At 35.9% G+C, this 17579-nt stretch overlaps 1 long non-coding RNA gene across 2 annotated transcripts in view; it reads right to left on the bottom strand.

Annotated features, from left to right (window-relative positions):
- Window positions 1-17579, bottom strand: part of LOC132598076 (uncharacterized) — a 208405-nt gene that overhangs the window by 73464 nt on the left and 117362 nt on the right. For both annotated transcript variants that reach the window (XR_009565730.1, XR_009565729.1), the window contains exon 5: window positions 9636-9778. This is a non-coding gene — a long non-coding RNA (uncharacterized lncRNA). The remainder of the gene's footprint in view (window positions 1-9635; window positions 9779-17579) is intronic.

Raw genomic sequence — 17579 nt, 5'->3', positions numbered from 1 at the left:
GAGATGGTATAGGATAGAGGTGGCAGGTGAGCAGAAAACATCATCAAATTCTCTAACAGTGCTGTCAACTAGAATTATAATGCAAGCCACACCAGTCACTGTACGTTTTCAGATGGCTAGATGGAAAGAAGAAATAAGAAGTGGGTGAAGTTCATTGTAATCATATATTTTATTTAACCTGCCATGTAAAAAAAATGTTATTTTAAATTGTCAATATTTACTTTTATGAAAGAGATACTTTGCATTTTTTATGCTTTGTCGTTGGAATTGGCATATATTTTTAAGTCACAGCACATCTCCTTCTGACTAGTCACCGTTACAATGCTCAGTGACCACCTGTGGCTCCTGGACACATTGGTGCACTGGACATCATGGTGCCAAAGACTCTGAGTGACAAAAAACCCAAGTGTGTATGTAAATAAGGAAGGGATAAACCAATAAGTATGTCTAACATCAAAGGAGTAATCTATAATGTCATCATTACTAACACACAGTACTATTCTATTTCCCTGCAAGGTTTGTGCAATTTTATTTTTCATATTTTTCTTCTTTTAAAAAATTGGTGTAAAATTATGTTTTTATTCTGATTTTTAAATTTCAGAATTTGAGCATAATTTTATTCCATCAAAACCTGTGTTAAGAAATGATCTTAATAATTAAATATTCCGTATGGATTTCTGACCAATGTTTAATAGAAAATCTCTGACCATCAGCATCTGGTACAAATTTTCTATATATAAACAATGCCTTGGTGAAGTCCTGCTACAAAAAATTTTGTGCTCATACCTGAGTAAATGTACACATTTGTAATGACCTCCATGATAGGATCAAATTGTTTTCCATAGAATAATACCAATGGTACCCATCAGAAGTGTTCCTTTACCACTCTGCCCAACCCTACTGAAATTTAGGAAATATCTTTGCCACTTTAAGAAATGATATACTTTTTACTTCTAGTTTGTTTCTTTAATTACATGTTAGGAGAATGTGTGTGTGTGTGTGTGTGTGTGTGTGTGTGTGTTTAGAGGCCATTAGTATTTCTTCTCATGCATTTCCTGTTTTTCACCTTGGACCAGTTCTTTATATATTGAAGGGATCGATTATTTTTTTCTTCAGATATGAGCAAATATTTCCTAGTTTGGAGAAAGATATTGAGATGATTTATGGTATTTACAATTATGTAGTTACTATCTACCAATATTTGCCAATTGGTCTACCCTTTCACTTTCATATTTACAAAGGATTTTTTCCTCCCCCAAATCAATCTCCATTTTCCCCTGCTGTTTTATTGTTTTTTCTGTATTTAATGTCTTAACCCGTATGGAATTTATTTTTTGTATGTAAGTGAAATGTAACTTTTAAAAAAATTATCAGCTGATTCCAAGTAGCTTAATATTTGTTAACTTCAGAAGCTTTTAGATGCACAGAATTAGGTATTTAGTCAACTTCAAAAATAATTATTTTGTTTTCTTAGGAAGGTTTGAGCTAGGTTTTACATAAAACCTAAATCAGTCCCAAATGATGTGAGAAGTGTGAGGTTTAGAATTAACACAGTATTTCCTGTACCTGGTCAGTGATCCAGCAAGTGGAGAGGCAGGGAGGGAGGGAGGAAGGGAGAGCCTAATGAAAAGCACATGCTGTCAATTTTTATTTCTTGTGCGGAAACGTTTCTTCTCTGGACTGGCGCCATGTCTTTTTTTCTTTTCTTTCTTACCCTGGCATGGCCTCCTTCATCCACAGCCAGCCCTGCTAAAATCATTATGTTTGCCTGGAATAAAGAGCCATGGCAGGTGTAAACATGCGATAAGTGCCTCCGTAGCCTCCAGGCCTGATGTATCTAGAACCAGAATTAGTTTTCAGAGTCCCTGATGGGACCCAGATATTCTTCCTCAGAACAGTCGCCTCCTCGTGTCCCCAGGACACAGCTTCTCCTGACATCGCTCTTTCTCTCTCTCTCTCTCACACACACACACATGCATACCTACACTTCAAGCCTTCAAAAATCATTGTTCAGAAATATCAGTAGCATTCTCCTTCTCCTGAGTTTTCCTCCTCTCGCTTCCCTGCTACACAGATTTTTCCCATAAGAAGAGCCACAGCCCACTTCTCAGTTCAACACTGTCTTGAACAAAGTGGATCCCGCAGAAATGAAATTTCTTGGCATTTGGATTTCTCTTTTTTCAAAGTTTTTTTCTTTCTATTTTTATAGTCAGTTGGTATATTTATTTGGAAATCTGGAGGTGAACAGGTTTAATGCCTGCTAGAGAGAGACAGTATCATTGGCATACTAACTGGATTGGTAATGTGTAACTGTTTAGCATTTGCTTGTGCTACATGCATGCATGTAAGAAAAACAGTACAGAATGTGTCCCAAGCACAAATCTGTCATTATGCCTGCAGGTGTTCTTTCAAAAGCATTGAAAGGGCCAATACATTTGAGTAGCATTGCACTTGCTGTCAGCAATCTCTTCAACCTAGGGAAGAATAGAGTCATGTATGGAATATCGTGCTAGCATACATGGAAAGCATAGACTTTCTCTGTCAGTGCCCATGCATTTTGCACATCTTTTCCATAAAGTGATATAAACCTTCATTTCAAAAGCCAGTTGATGGAGTCCTATCTGATTTTATTAAGACTATAATTTAAGACTATAATGATGAAAAAAGCCATTTCTTTCAGTGCCATCCCTGGGGTTATGCTGCACACCTCTCGTAATAATTGTATACGTAATCACAAGCCAGTGGCTGTGTGGGATAACTGGTTCTTCCCCACTGCACTTATGGGGAGTCAATCTGAGAATTACTGAGATCGAAAGAAAGCCACAGTGACTGCAAGACTGAGGCCCATACTGATCTAGTCAGAACCGGATAGATCTGTCAGGTCGGAGCAGAATACATCATGCTCCTGGTGGGAGAGTTCTTTCCGCAGAAAAGGGAAATAATTATTCCCTCCAATGAAACACTTGAGACGAAAGTACACGTACTCAAAAAACAGTCTAATAGAACCCTGAACTTGGAAAAGAAATTTTTTTTTCTTTTCTTTATTATTATTATTGGTAGTTTCTGCTTGGGAAAACATTACTCTGAGGTTCCCTATGTCTTTCTGAGTCTATCTGGGCATTTGTTTTTTTTTTTATCAGTGTATTCACATTTAAAACTATGGTTTAAAAGCCTTTAGTTGAAACAGAAAGAGGCAGATCCATTTGGTATATATGAAGTTGGCAGTAATTGCATTGGAAAACCCCAAAACACACAAACCAGAACCAGCTGTAACCAAACATGTATGGAAAGCAGTGCACAGAATTTTCCATGGCCTGTAGCAACGATGTTATACAAACAGTCCCTGAGGTGTCTCAGCAGCGCCATGCACAGTGGAAAGAAATTAGATAATGCTAAAGACTTACCAGATGGATATTCAAACAGTACTTTCGTGTAAAATTCTCTCCCTAAATTGAATATTGAAGAAATAGCTACACTGAACTTATAAAATTAACGCTGTATCAGTTAACAGGACACGTGAAAATAAGCAGTAAGGATAACCCCAAAATAATTGGGCAAAAACTAATTGAAAGTAGATTATGAGAAAATGCACAAAAGAAATATAATTTTCAGTGCCCTTGATTCCAGATTTGAGGTAACAAAATGCCTTTTTAATAAGAAACAGACTTCTTGTTTCAATCATTGTCTTCTTGCAGAGTGTTGCAACTTTCTAGAACACAGTCATGATGCGGTTCTCCAGATCGAAACACCTAAAATATATGTTCCTTGTTGCACTAAATCCCAAACTTTCTGTTTCATTACTAAGTCCCTTTGTAATCAAACTTCACCTTACCTGGAAAAACATATCCCCCTGCTAACATAGAATTTACTTTTATCAGTCTACTCTGTAATTATACAATGTGCACTGTTATCAGTACATACTCCAAGGCATTGTTTCCTTAGAAATGCCCTCTTTTTTCCTTCAATAAATTCAAATTCTGGATTTCAATATGTTCAAATCCAGGCTTGGAGGCCCAGACTATGCCCAATCTCTTCCATGGCTACTTCAAACCTCCTGTCTGAAGTCTCCCACTGTAGGAATAATACGGGTTTCATTAAGTAGTAGGTGACTATTTATTGGCAAGCAAGTTAGAAGGACTACCATTCATGGGCATTCATACTGGGAAAGAAAATAGGTATTAGATAGATTCAAACAAGTTGAATTGGGAGTGCTGAATCATAAATGCTACATTGAAGGACATGATTTCTTAGACAAGTATAGCAAATAAAAAGGATGACCACATATCCACATTTGCTCTGCGTGGTTACAGTTTACCTGTTGTCCCTCTATGTTATGAACTGTACCCCCTTTAATCTCAAAGTTATTTCCATTTGGATGATAAATAATATAACTGCTTTGTTAATCCCTGTTGAGCGCTTATTACATGACTGGTAATATTCTGAATTCTCTATGCATTAACTTCTTTGAACTGTACAACAGCCTTATAAGATAATTAGTAAAATTATTTTTGCTTTCTAAATTAAACAGAAGCCCAAGGATTGTATTTCAAATGATCACACAACTATGGAGGTAAAAGCAGCTGTATAGGGCAGCAGCTGGAGAATTAGGCTAGGTTTTGCTGAATTCTAACATAGGGTTTTTGAGAATAGAGGTAAAATTAATGTTAAATATTTATGAAGGGAGTTAGAGAGTGCCTAGAGAATTTTCCGCAGAGCTAAGCAGATCTAAATATTGAAATAAATGACACACAATGTTTTCTAAACAAAGGCACTATGATACTCTCACAGGAAGACCACAAATACTTCGGAAGAGGGGGGTTGAAAGCTAGAGGAGGAGTAGATCCGGCATTAATAAAATGGCTTCTGAGCCTATCAACACCATCTTGCTCTGTTCCTCAATATACTAGAGAGTGTCTTACAGCTCTCCAGCATCCTGCAGGTACTTGAATGTATTCAGAATAAGGCAGAAATGGAACGTTAAAAATATAATTACTTTGGAATAATTTGTCTTATGAAATAATATCCATACCCTTCTGGGCAACTGTCAACCTAAATGAATCTAGTAGGTATTTGTAAGATATTAGCAGTGGTGGTATTCCTCTAGGATGCACTAATTGGCTCCACTGAGTGTACTCATGAGATGTGTGCTCGTAGGTGCTCAATAATTTCTTTATGGATGACTTTTGCCACTGAGTACATTTACATATGTCCATATCTATGAACGATCGTGCCAAACGTACCTTAGAAAACTGTACAAAACAACAGTGGGGTCCCAAGACCATGACTGTTTTATCCAAGTTTGTGCTTATCCTTGGGGCCTGTAATTTTCCAGGTCACAATCCTTCCTCTATTTACATCAAACTCTGATAATGAGTACGTTCAAAGTTTACTTATGTGTCACCTTTGCATCTCTCAGAAAGTTATGTTTTCTCTCTAGAATGGTCTGTAATTTGTTGGCTGCCAGCTTTGCTTCATGCCTTAGGAATAAGTTCGACGTCTCTTTTCTTGATGTTGCAAGTCTTATCATCTTGCCTCAGTACTCTATGTCTATCTCTTGTTCTGCAACCTAATAAATCTGTGTTCTACTTCTAGGTTTAAAACAGAAATAGAATTCCCAATTTTGGGCAGTAATTTCTTGAAGAAGAAAAAATATGGATTTCCTAACAAGAAGGGCATAAATGCCATTGTCTATATAATAATATAAGCATTAAACGTGTTTGCAAGAATTCAGTAACACCTATAACAATGTCATCTTAATTAACAATTACTTTCTCTTCTGTGATTCATAGTAGTAGTAAATGAGCGTTTATATATGTCAACTCAAGCATTCAATTTAATGACATGACATTTACTGTTAAGTACCAGTATGCTTATTTTTTTAATACATAATACATAAGCTAACAATAATATGCTTGCTCCTTTATCTCTAGATCAGGAAAACACTTCCTACTTCTTCAGTTCTTCAGCGTGAAGATGTACACACTTCTCTGTACTAACATCATTGCCAAGCCAACGTCCAGTACCTCAACTCTCCTTCGGATGTCATTTCTCATTCAGGGAGTACATACAGAGGAAGTGGGCCCCCCTTCAGCCCCAGAGGTTTGTCAAAATCATTTGTGGGTAATCTGATATCCCTAGCCAACACAGTTTAGCTTGATTATATCAATATAACCATTAGGATTTTTGTTTTATGCTAAGGAAGGAGATACCTTTGAGATAATTTAAGATATCCTAACCGATATACTTGCATTATCCTTACTTTACTAATTACTTACAAATAGAATATTGCAATTTAGATATCTGAGATATTTATAGATAGATAGAGATCTGAGATATATAATCTATCCATCCATATGTATCTGAGATATATATATATATATATATCTCTATCCCCAAAATGGTAACAAGATTTTCCCTTAAAACCTCCTGCTAAAGGAAATCAAAGCCCATTGTCCTTGCAGAAAGTTTTATACCTCATGGCAGCTACTATGGCTATAAATCTTTTTTCAAAAACACAGTTAACTAATATAGGACTTTCTGTCTTGGGGAACTTTCTCGACCATGGCACAAGAAGATGGGGCCCACACAGAAATCAGGAGTCTAACTAAGGTACCTAAGCTAAGTCTACCTAAGTTAAGCAGGCAGAAATCTGAGGTCAGGACTGTGGAGGGCCATGGAATTTGTGAAGTATGGTAGTAAAGAAAATGGAGAAGTGGGGAGCAGGGCAGTCTCTGTGGAGGTACCCTTTGGGTCTTTGGCTGAGGACTAGATTAGTTTGCAAAGAGAAATCAGAGGCTTCAGGTCTGGAAATTGAGAGTCGCCAGGATTGGGAACATCTTTAATAGCAAATAACTTAATGTGAATTAATTGATACAAACAGAACACTTAGTAAGCATCTAAAAGGGGTTATGCATGGTGTCATAAGAGGGAGAAGTAGCCAAAATGGGAACACAGGAAAATACCCAAGATGCAAGCTTCATAATTTTTCTCAGGGCTAATCATGAATAAGAGTATGATTAAACCTAGTGCCATTAGAATTTTATTGAAACAAGTAAACCCTTTTCCCCTCAATCCTTAAAATTACTGTACTATGCAATGACAGTGTCTTAAAATGAAAAAAGATCAATCCCACAAATTTTTAAAAAAATCAATTATCCAATGGGAAAGAGATGGATTACCATTGATTGCATCCTGCCTGAGTTAGAGATGATGGATGACTGCAGTCATGGCATTGATCTCTGGGAGCCGGCTTAACACGGGTCTTGCATGGCTTATTATGGGGCCACCCACTCAGAGAACGCATACACACACAACAAATTCCACATCCACATTTTACATTCTATCAGGGTCTTCCAGCTATTCTTTTGTTCATATAACTTTGACGATGTCCCTAAATTCAAGCAATGCTACCCACCTTAAACGTTTTGTTCAGATACAATGACTATAAAGAACAGACAAGTGCAGTAACAGAAGGAGAGGGGGGCCGTATAAATGATCTTGTGGTTCGTTCCTAAGTGAAGATCCTGAGAGCTCATCTTGTAACTCATACAAATCCTTCACATTTTCAAATAACCAGGAAATGGGTGAAATATTAGAGCTTTATTCCAACCTGCAGCATTTCGTAATGATAAATATGTCCAGTTCAGTTTCAATTTATACACTCCATGAAATACTATGTATATGAATTGGGGGGGATCAATAGTGACTTGTTAGTTAAGTGGAATGCATTGTGACTTCAAGACTTTTTATTTAAATTTATTTAAATTGTACATTCTTTCTTGAAAGGCATCTCAACTTCAGCCTCATCTACTGTTCAAGGTGAAGTTCCATGCGCGGAGGGCAAGAATCACATGAACACAGGACTGGTAACAAGAGACATTTCAGATTCTACAATACATGTACTGTTCCTCCAATTGTTTACCAAATGCAGCAGTTAAAGCTCCACTGCCCCCTCCTTGACTCACTGACTTACTGGCTGATGAACAAAACTGCCAACTGCACATTAACAGGGGTGCTTGTTGGAACTGTGTTAACCATTGTGTTGCCATTTAAACAGGAAAAATCCTCATCACTGTAATATGTGTGCTGCTCTTTACACAAAATAAACAGGAAAAAATGTTGATGAGTAAGAAAAGCAAAAGAAGTAGGAAATAAATATATCTTTGTCTCTGTTGTACACTAACCTAAGTCAATTTGACTGCTTAGCCAATATCAATTTTTAAAAATTTTATCTGATGTTTTTGGTAGATGCTGGTAAACTCCAGAGTTAAAAGGAGGGGCAGTGCCTTATTAAAGAAAGGAGCTCTTATTATAAATTTTACCAAATGTAGTAACATTTATTAGTAAACAGGTACAGAAGAGTCATATAAACTGGTCTGTACTTTGGAGAAGACTTTGCCCTTGGTGCATGGGACTTCACCTTGAGGGAATGGCTATTCCTAACAGCTAAGAATAACTAATAACTGACTGGCATAGATTAGCGTTAATTAGCAATATGTTTAATACATATATTTAATATATTCTGATAGTTACATATTTAGTAACGTATATAAAATAACACTCGATTATTTTAACATAAATAACCAGATAGACATAATAGTTCCAAGTTGAAATTTTTCATGCCGGGGCATAGTTTGACAACATAGCCGGGAGTTACCATCTAACTTGTGAGAAGCATACTTCATGTTTTCTCTGTGTGACATATCACTGTTTCCCAAGACTTAACAAAATTAACCCTGAACTACAACATGGGGAAATAGAATGAAGAACACAATTCTAGTGTCAGCCATTATTTGGAACTGGGGCCTGAACCTAGATGAATTAGATATTATTATCATCACTTTATTATTAACATGTGACTTTTTATATCTGAATTGGTCATGCTAGGCCCAATATTATATAGAAAAGTCCAGAAAATTGAGAAAAAACTTGCTGAGTTATCAAATAAGATGACATGCCAGATTTTTGGCAATTAGCGGGCAGGCTAATATCAATAGATCATTAATGTAACTCATTTTTATAGAAAAATAGTTTTGTAAAATGAAACATCCAAGATCTGTGCTATGGGAAGGAGAATGGAGAGTAAACGAACCTTCATTGAATGCCTATGTTTCAGACACAGTACTAGTGTGACCACATATAATCTTTATTATTTAGACTCTCTCTGTGAGGTAGGGTATATTATTCTCATGTTTACGGATGACGATACACTGTGACTTATGCTAGATAGACCTACTTACATGTACCAAGCAATTATACTGTAAAATTAAATTCTAAAACTTTTGACAGGTGGGGTGTGAAACATCTGGATTTCTCCCTTAAAATATAAGTTTTTAGTGACTTTCCATCATGTAAATGCAGTTGTACTCTAACTCTGAAATTGCCAGTTCTGTTCTTGGGGGGGGGGGGGGTTCTGCGGTACTTTTCTTTTCTGGGCACTATCTGGTCATTTTGTCCTGTTATTATGTTTGTATCCTTGAAGAATGTAAAGATGGTGTTTTCATGAAAATGAATATTGCCTTTTCTTTGACTCAGGATGGTTGACTATAATGCTGTCATTATACTTACGTTTAAAACTCTCATTCATCTAGGCACTGAGTACTTGCTGGAATCCATAAAAAAAGTATAACACCTACCTTCAAGGAGCTTATCTTTGCCTGGAAATTAAGCCAACTTCTTCCTTAGTGAGGAACAACTCTAAATATTGTAGCACTGAAATTGATGGGTCTCATCTTAGAAGGCTTTCTTTTTTTTTTTTGCACTTTACTCATAAGACCACCTGGAAACCAAGAGAGTTTATACATGTTATATTTTAATTGACACACACCACCAAAAGCTTGTTAATAGTTCAGAAGATTAGTGAGTGTTGATGTTTACCAACAAACAATATCCTTTGTAATGGGTTTATGGAGAGAAATAAAGAGTTGCGGCCTCACTGCTCGGACCTGCTCCTCCCTTTTACAATATTGATACTTGTTCTGTAGTCACTTATAACCCTCTGTTGTGGCTAATTGGAAGTTCTTGGTCTGACTACTAGCTTCTTGCTGTGATAAATATTTAATCACAGAGGGGGAAGGTCCTTTTTTGAGAACATACATTGGTCTGTAACTCTTGAAAACAGAACAAAGGGCACTGTTACCTGGAAGGCACCTTCCTTCACTCCCTGGTCCAGGGTTGAGAAAGGTCCACCTAATTACCTCTGCGGAGAAACAGCAGTCTCCTTCTCACTTACTGTCTGACATTTAGACATTTCTCCCCTCACCTCTTCCCACTGGTGTGAAAAGGAACTGAATACAAAACGAAAGTCCACTTAGCTAGCACGTTTCCTCTCCATCACAAAGTTACGCCGTGGATATGTGGTATGTCACTCTAACTGTGTCATTTTTCTCTCCAATTAAAAATAATGGATGCTTTTGGCCTGTCAGCCTGCACAATGTTCCTGTAGGGAGAAAATTAGTTGGTATCTCCACAGAGCCATTGTCCACTAATTTGAAGTTCAAGGTCTGACTGCAATCCATCTCCATGTCCCCCCACGTATCAGAATGTCACTAAGAATCCGCACTTCCCATGGGAAGACTCTGACAGGCATGATTACACCTGAACCCATCTTTCCTGGAACAATTTTCATGCAAACTGGGAGTGAGAAAAGATTATCACATCATCTTTCAATTACTCAACTATATTTCCTGGAAGAAAGTCTTCTGAATTTGTCAGTAGCTGCTTCATCACAGGGATGTTAATATATTGGCCAATTTTCTGTGACAAATGCATTTGAGAACACACCCAAAAAAAGAAGCTCTTAATATATCAGGTATTAGAAGAGAACAAAGGATATACAGCCACCATTGGTCAAAGGAAGCTGTGTGTGTGTGTTCTCTTTATATTTCGATTCTCCAATACCTAGAAGAATATACAAGTTTTCAGTTTGCCCACCTTGGGACAGTTGGGCTGCCAATTGCTAGTAGAATAAATGCTGACAACCTGAACGTTGGGAACAAATTATTGAAGAGGTGCAAAAACATTTAATTAAATCTTGTAAGCCAGAAATAAATTTTAATAGTTAAAAACATTTCATTCCTCTTCAATTACACCTATTCAGCCTTCAGGGTTTTCTCTTTGAAAGAGAGTGCAGTTGCCAAGAGAGACAACTTTCCTTGAAGGGAATTGTGTTCTGGGTTATAACTGGGAGACTGTATTAGCTACTGTTTGAAAACTACCATTCTATCCCCGTCTCTAAAGACTGCAAAATATACATGAAAGGAATATAAAAGGAAGAAAAAATTATAATCAAAAACATTAAAGGGATAGAACTTAAATTATTTCATGACATATTCATTAACCCCAAACTTAGAAGTATTCTACTAACTAAAATACAGCTAAGAGGGCATTCTGAAGAGGAAGAAGCTGTGTATGCTTAGCTACATTTTCTGAGATTTCTTATTTTCATATTATGCAATATATTCTCATTATAGTTCTTCAGAAATTTGTTTAGGTATCTCCAGGATATAAGCTACAATAATTTCAAATATATAGCATGAGTAAAGACAAATTTGCAATTAGAAAAGTATTATTTTTTCCCTTTAATCATTAGTTTTTTTCTTTTTACATATTCAGCAAATGTATTTAATATGTTTATAAATTCACAGTTAAAATGATACTTCCATCTTACTTTAGTTCATTTTAAGATTGTATCTTAAATATATTTTTTTATTCCTAAGAGTTGCTGAAAATTATTTTAAGGAGTACCTGCCTAGTATTTCACTTTATCTGACAGTAGGTTGATTTCCATTTTTTTTTTTCGTAAGTATAGATAATTTGGCAATTAGGACATTTGTACATATGCATTCCATATCTTCTTGAGCAACTTCTGGAACTTCAGATAAATATCCCCATATAAGAACTAACACATCTAAAATCTCTTTCAAATTATTTTCCCATTTAGTTTATTATAGAGTATTGAGCAGAGTTTACTGTGAAAAAGAATAGATACACATATATGTATAACTGAATCACTTTGCTGTACACCTGAAACTAACACAACATTGTTGTACAACTATACTCCAATATAAGACAAAAATTAAAAAAAAATAAATAAAATCTATCTCTAAGTTACCCGAACAATAGCTTTGGAAATTAGGGGCTTGCTACCTCAACTACCACCCCTAAAAACATATTGGAAAATTTTGTCAAATCATTAGAAGATGATAGCTTAGAGAACAATTGATTTTTGGATTCGTTCACTAATTTCATTAGTTTTAACTGACGAAGAATTTCCTGGGTGAGAAAAAAATCAAGTAGCACTTCACAGCAAGCCATGGGATAGTTTTGTTCTATGAGTCCCATGAATGCACATCAATTAAGCTAAAAATATCTAAGGGGTAGGAGCTGGAGGAACATGGGACAATAAATCTGTGTAGTTCAAATTTTTAAATTTTACAGAAGAAACTAAGGCCCAGCTAAGATAAGGGTCTTGTGTAGAATTTGTTTCCTTCTTCCCTGTCTAGTAGTCTTTGGACTATAACGATACTTCTTCTTTAATAGAAGCAAATAAACTACAGCATTTGGGGGTAGAAATAAACTCTGATTTTAATTGTGATTAAAACACCAGGCTTTGGAGGCCATGAATTAAGATAAATTTAATGTGGTGTTATAAGAAATTTGACAATGAGTGTTTAATATAGTGATATGTAAGAAATTTGACATTAACTGGAATGTCTTAATATCATTCAATTCATTAATGATCACAATTGAATTAATGTATAGTACCTTGTTTTGGTTCCAAGATTGACCTATGGAGTACAACCAAGGTAGAAAAATGAATGTGATTAATTGTTGATTTTTTTCCTTATCTTTCAGGAAAGCACTTTAACCTCTGTTAAGCCTGGAGAGGGCAAAGCTATTGTTGGAGGATGGTGATTACCAAAAAAATTTCAAGTATGTAAAGGAAGATGATTCAGAAGATGTAGAGAGGTGACATATTACTATTAAGACCAGAATAGGAAGCGAATTTGAAAAGAATCAGGAGGGACTTAGGTTAGACATAACAAAATACAGTGTAATGTATTTGAAACATAATTTCATGTTATTTTAATGTGCTATGAAAATGTCTTCCCAGAAGAATTGGAAAAGGCAAAAGGGAAAAAAAGACACTATCAGTCTAGAACATTAATGTAGATGTCTACATAAAGGTAGTGAATTCTGAATTCCCTTCCGTTCCTAGAATTTAGATTATCATTGACTTAAAATGCAAAATCTTGAGGCTAAACCGTCTCTCTTATGACTTCACATATTTAAACTAAAAGCAGTAAATCATATGCAGAATCCAGTACAAAGTCGTTTAACTTGAAAATAGAAACAGAGTGATCTCTACTGTTTCAGAAATTGGTTAAAATAAAAATGGAAAGAAATTTGTGTGTGAGAGAGTTAACAGGAAAATGACTTATGGCATATAAATGCAGATTTGTATGATACACACACACACGCACATTCAATAGATGGATTTGTAACAAAGAGTTTGGGATGGCTTTTAATCTTATTTTAGTTAGATGGGATACTGAAGTACATTATTTTGCAAAAAGAAAATCACATTAAAATAAGACCTTTGAAATGAGACTCAAATTTTTTTTAGATTGTACTAAAGTTAGATCATATTTTATATGATACCAATCTGTTGCGACAGCTAACATTGCAAAGGGCATAGAAGTAGAAAAATTTCAAGGAGGCAGTTCTTTTTTTTCTTTTTTGGCTTAAACAACAAATTTATTTCAACAGTTTTGGAGACTGGGAAGTTTGTGATCAGGGAACCGCATGGAACGTTCTGGTGAGGGCCTTCTTGGTTTATAGACAGCTGCCTTCTTGCTGTATCCTCACGTGGGCAACAGAGAGCAAGAGATCTCACTTGTGTCTCTTCTTTTTTAAAAAACGTATTTATTTATTTATTTGAAGTATAGTTGATTTACAGTGTTGTGTTAGTTTCAGATGTACAGCACAGTGATTCAGTTTTATTTTTATATATATATATATATATGTATACACATTCTTTTCTAGATTCTTTTCCCTTATAGGTTATTATAAAATATTGCGTATAATTTCTGGTGCTGTACAGTAGGTCCTTGTTGATTACCTATTTTATATATATAGTACTGTGAATTGATATATGTCATCTTTTCTTTCAGATTACACATATAAGCCAGATCAAATGTTATTTGTCTTTGTCTGGCTTACTTCACTTAGTTAGATAATCTCTAGATCCATCCATGTTGCTGCAAATGTCATTATTTCATTCTTTTTTAATGGCTGCGTAATATTCCATTTCATATATATATATATATATATATATATATATATACATACACACACATACACACACACACACACACCTTCTTTATCCATTCTTCTGTCAATGGATGTTTAGGTTGCTTCCATGTCTTGGCTGCAGTGAACATTGGGGTGTGTATATTTGTTTGAATTAGAGTTTAGGGAGACAGTTCTTTAATGACGTGAAAATTTTCTGGGCTAACTTAGGATTTTGTTTCCTCTCTCTCCACTATTACCCCAATATCACTCCACAATGTGTTTGAGACCCCCTGTTCCAATAAAGTACGATATAATTATACAAAACATGACAGTATGGAATGACTGGAAATCTGTATTATTTTCCTACTGCTGCTCTGAGGGATCACAACCTTAGTGGCTGAAAGCAATATGAATTTATTATCTTATAGTTCTGGAAGTCAGAAGTCTGAAATCAGTCTCATGGGGTTAAAATCGAGGTATCGTCAAGGCTGCATTCCTTTCTGGAGGTTCTAGAGAAGAATCCATTTCCTGGCTGCTTCTACCTTCTGGAGGCTGCCCATAGTCCTTGGCTTCTGGCCCCCTTCAATGCCAGTAATGATGGGCTGGGTTCTTCTCACATCATATTACTCTGACCTCTTCTTCTGCCTCTCTCTTCCACTGTTAAGTACTCTTGTCATTATCTTGGGCCCACCTGGATAATGTAGGATTATCTCCCATCTCAAGGTCAGTGATTGGAAATCTTAATTCTACTTGAAACCTTAAAAGTCTTCTGTAGATTCTGGGGAATAGGACATAAGCATCTTTTGTAGGGGGGAAGCGCATTCTTCTACCTACTACAGAGTCAAAATGGCGCATACACACACAGAGAATTGAATTCCATTATTTATAAATAAATTTAGAGACTTTTCTTTGGCTCCTCAACTTTAGATAAGATAGATTTCCCTTTTGCAGTACTTTCTTTGTGTCAAAACTAGGACAGCTGAGTTGCATTTTAGCTAGATCCTCCAATCTCAAGTCACTTGCTAAATGACATACCCAAAGTGAAAGAAAAGAGGAAATTTATATACGTCCTGAAAATGACCCTTTTGTGAACACTGAGTTCCCTTTTATTTACTGACTTTAAAATGCACTGGAAAGAAAGATGATACTGTGGGCAAGGAGGGTATGGGAGATTCCAAACAAGTAACACTGTTGTAAAAGTGAAAAACTTCTATCCTATTTAAATGTGTTGTGAATTTTTTTATACATGAAGTAAAAGGTCAAGAGTCTCACAGAATTAATTATGGAGCAACACACACACACACACAAACCAAGAGGAAAGGAAAAGTGAACATCTGTGTTCAATTACTGTGCTAGGCAGCTCTACCAGTGGTCATCTTTGTGTGAGCGAATGATCGATAACTTGATTCATGGGAAGAGCACTATAAAGAAATAAATATTTCTGGTGGAGATAAAAATAGCTGATCCACTTTTACATTGTGGTTTTCTTGTTTGTTTCACTGGTGATCCCCCAGGAGTCCCATCCAGACTACCACACAGATTAAAATGCTCTTTAACTATCTTTGAAAAAGCTTTAATGCCTTCCAAGTTGCATTTCAGTTGACTGACATGTCAAGTCACATGAGATGATGTGACATTTGGACCTTTTATGATTGAGGGCCATTCATTAAATTGCTTAGCAAACTTTATGTTCCTGATTCTCTAAACAAAGAGGGTTTAACCAAATATTAAAGCGTGGATGGTTCTATGAGTAATTTATTAAACCTGGCTTTAACAAGTAAGATAGAATGTCATACTGAGTAGTAAGTAATCTATCTATAGTCCACGTCAGAACATCCTAGATGGTACCATTCTTTAGCATTCTAGCATAGTACCTATCCCAGCATTCTTAAATCCAAATGCAGACCCACTGTCAGTTTCCTTTGAAAATTCTATAGCAGTCAAGACAATTTTTAAGTGTTCTATAAAATCAAATAGATTCATGACTGATCAGGGCTTTTTTCCCTCCATATCCAAAAAGATATAGTTATGCCCAATGGCTTAGACTACATTATTCTCTTTTATGACCTCCAGAGGAGTTGACATTTCTAAAACTATTTACAGATACTACATAGTGTACATTTCTCCCATTCTCCTTAACTCGTTATTGACCTATATTCAGTGTGTACGTAAGATGCAGATCATATTTTAAATGTGTGATGCTCTTTATGAAGGACATCCAAAAACTAATGTTTAAAGTGATATTGATGTGCAGTCTAAGAAATAGGGGCAATTACAGAGTTGAGGCAAAAGTCACATATCTGTATCCTGGATAGTAATTTTTGTACAAGATTTACATTTCTATTTGTAAAGTTTAAATTCTAGAACAAACAGTAAAATTTGGTGACCAGTACACTTTCAGTAATTCCACAAATTCATCCAATGACATGTTCTCAGGTAAAGAAGGATGCCAGTGTTTCTTTCATGTGGAAAATATTTGGGGGCATAGGCTATCAGGAGCATAGAAAAACATAGCAAACTTGTGTTCATATAATTTCATTTTGTTTTCTTTAACATAGAATGAAAATGTCTTGGCATTTAAATCTAAGACAGATTGATAAAATAAAAGTGCCTTAAAGTAGTTATTTAAGATTTAGCATCTGCATAAGCTCCAGAGTAAAGTGTGTACTCAGAAGCATCCTATGTTTCTTGAGAGGGGGGCTTGCATTTCCTAATAATATCCCCCACCAGCTAAACAAAAACCCACCTTGTTTTCAGAAAAGATGTATTGAACAGTAGTAAAAATTAGTGATGGGCCAAGATAAATTCTGGATGTCCTTTTTTTCATTGCAAATTACTCATTACTTTCCTCCCTTGCAGTAAATTCAGGGTATAGTTAAAGAAACCCTGTGTGGACTTTGGTTTTGTCCACTGCACTCACTATTTTGTGTTGGGAAGTCCCACGTCTTTAGCATGTTAGACATTTATTACCTAGGTAAGGTCTGGTCCATGTGCATGGGCCTGTACAATCTCAAAGGGCAAGACCTTGGAGTTAGGCCCTTCCACTGGACTGAACATGCAGTGGTGAGATGCAAATACAGTCAACTCTTGCTCAAGAAACCATTTGATTGTGTTGAGTATGGCAGTAACTTGGTCCAGGTTTCAAAGGTCACATTGGTTGGTAAATTCCACATACTGAATTTGGGCTGATTTCCTGCTGCTCAAATGTGTTGACTGGATGTCCCTTGGAGAAGTAATAAGGGACAGCATTACCATGTTTTAGTTTTTGAGATATTGGGGAGCGA

Source organism: Globicephala melas, chromosome 11, assembly GCF_963455315.2.
Source record: "Globicephala melas chromosome 11, mGloMel1.2, whole genome shotgun sequence".
Lineage (NCBI taxonomy): Eukaryota > Metazoa > Chordata > Mammalia > Artiodactyla > Delphinidae > Globicephala > Globicephala melas.
This window is presented reverse-complemented; position numbering and strand designations above follow the sequence as displayed.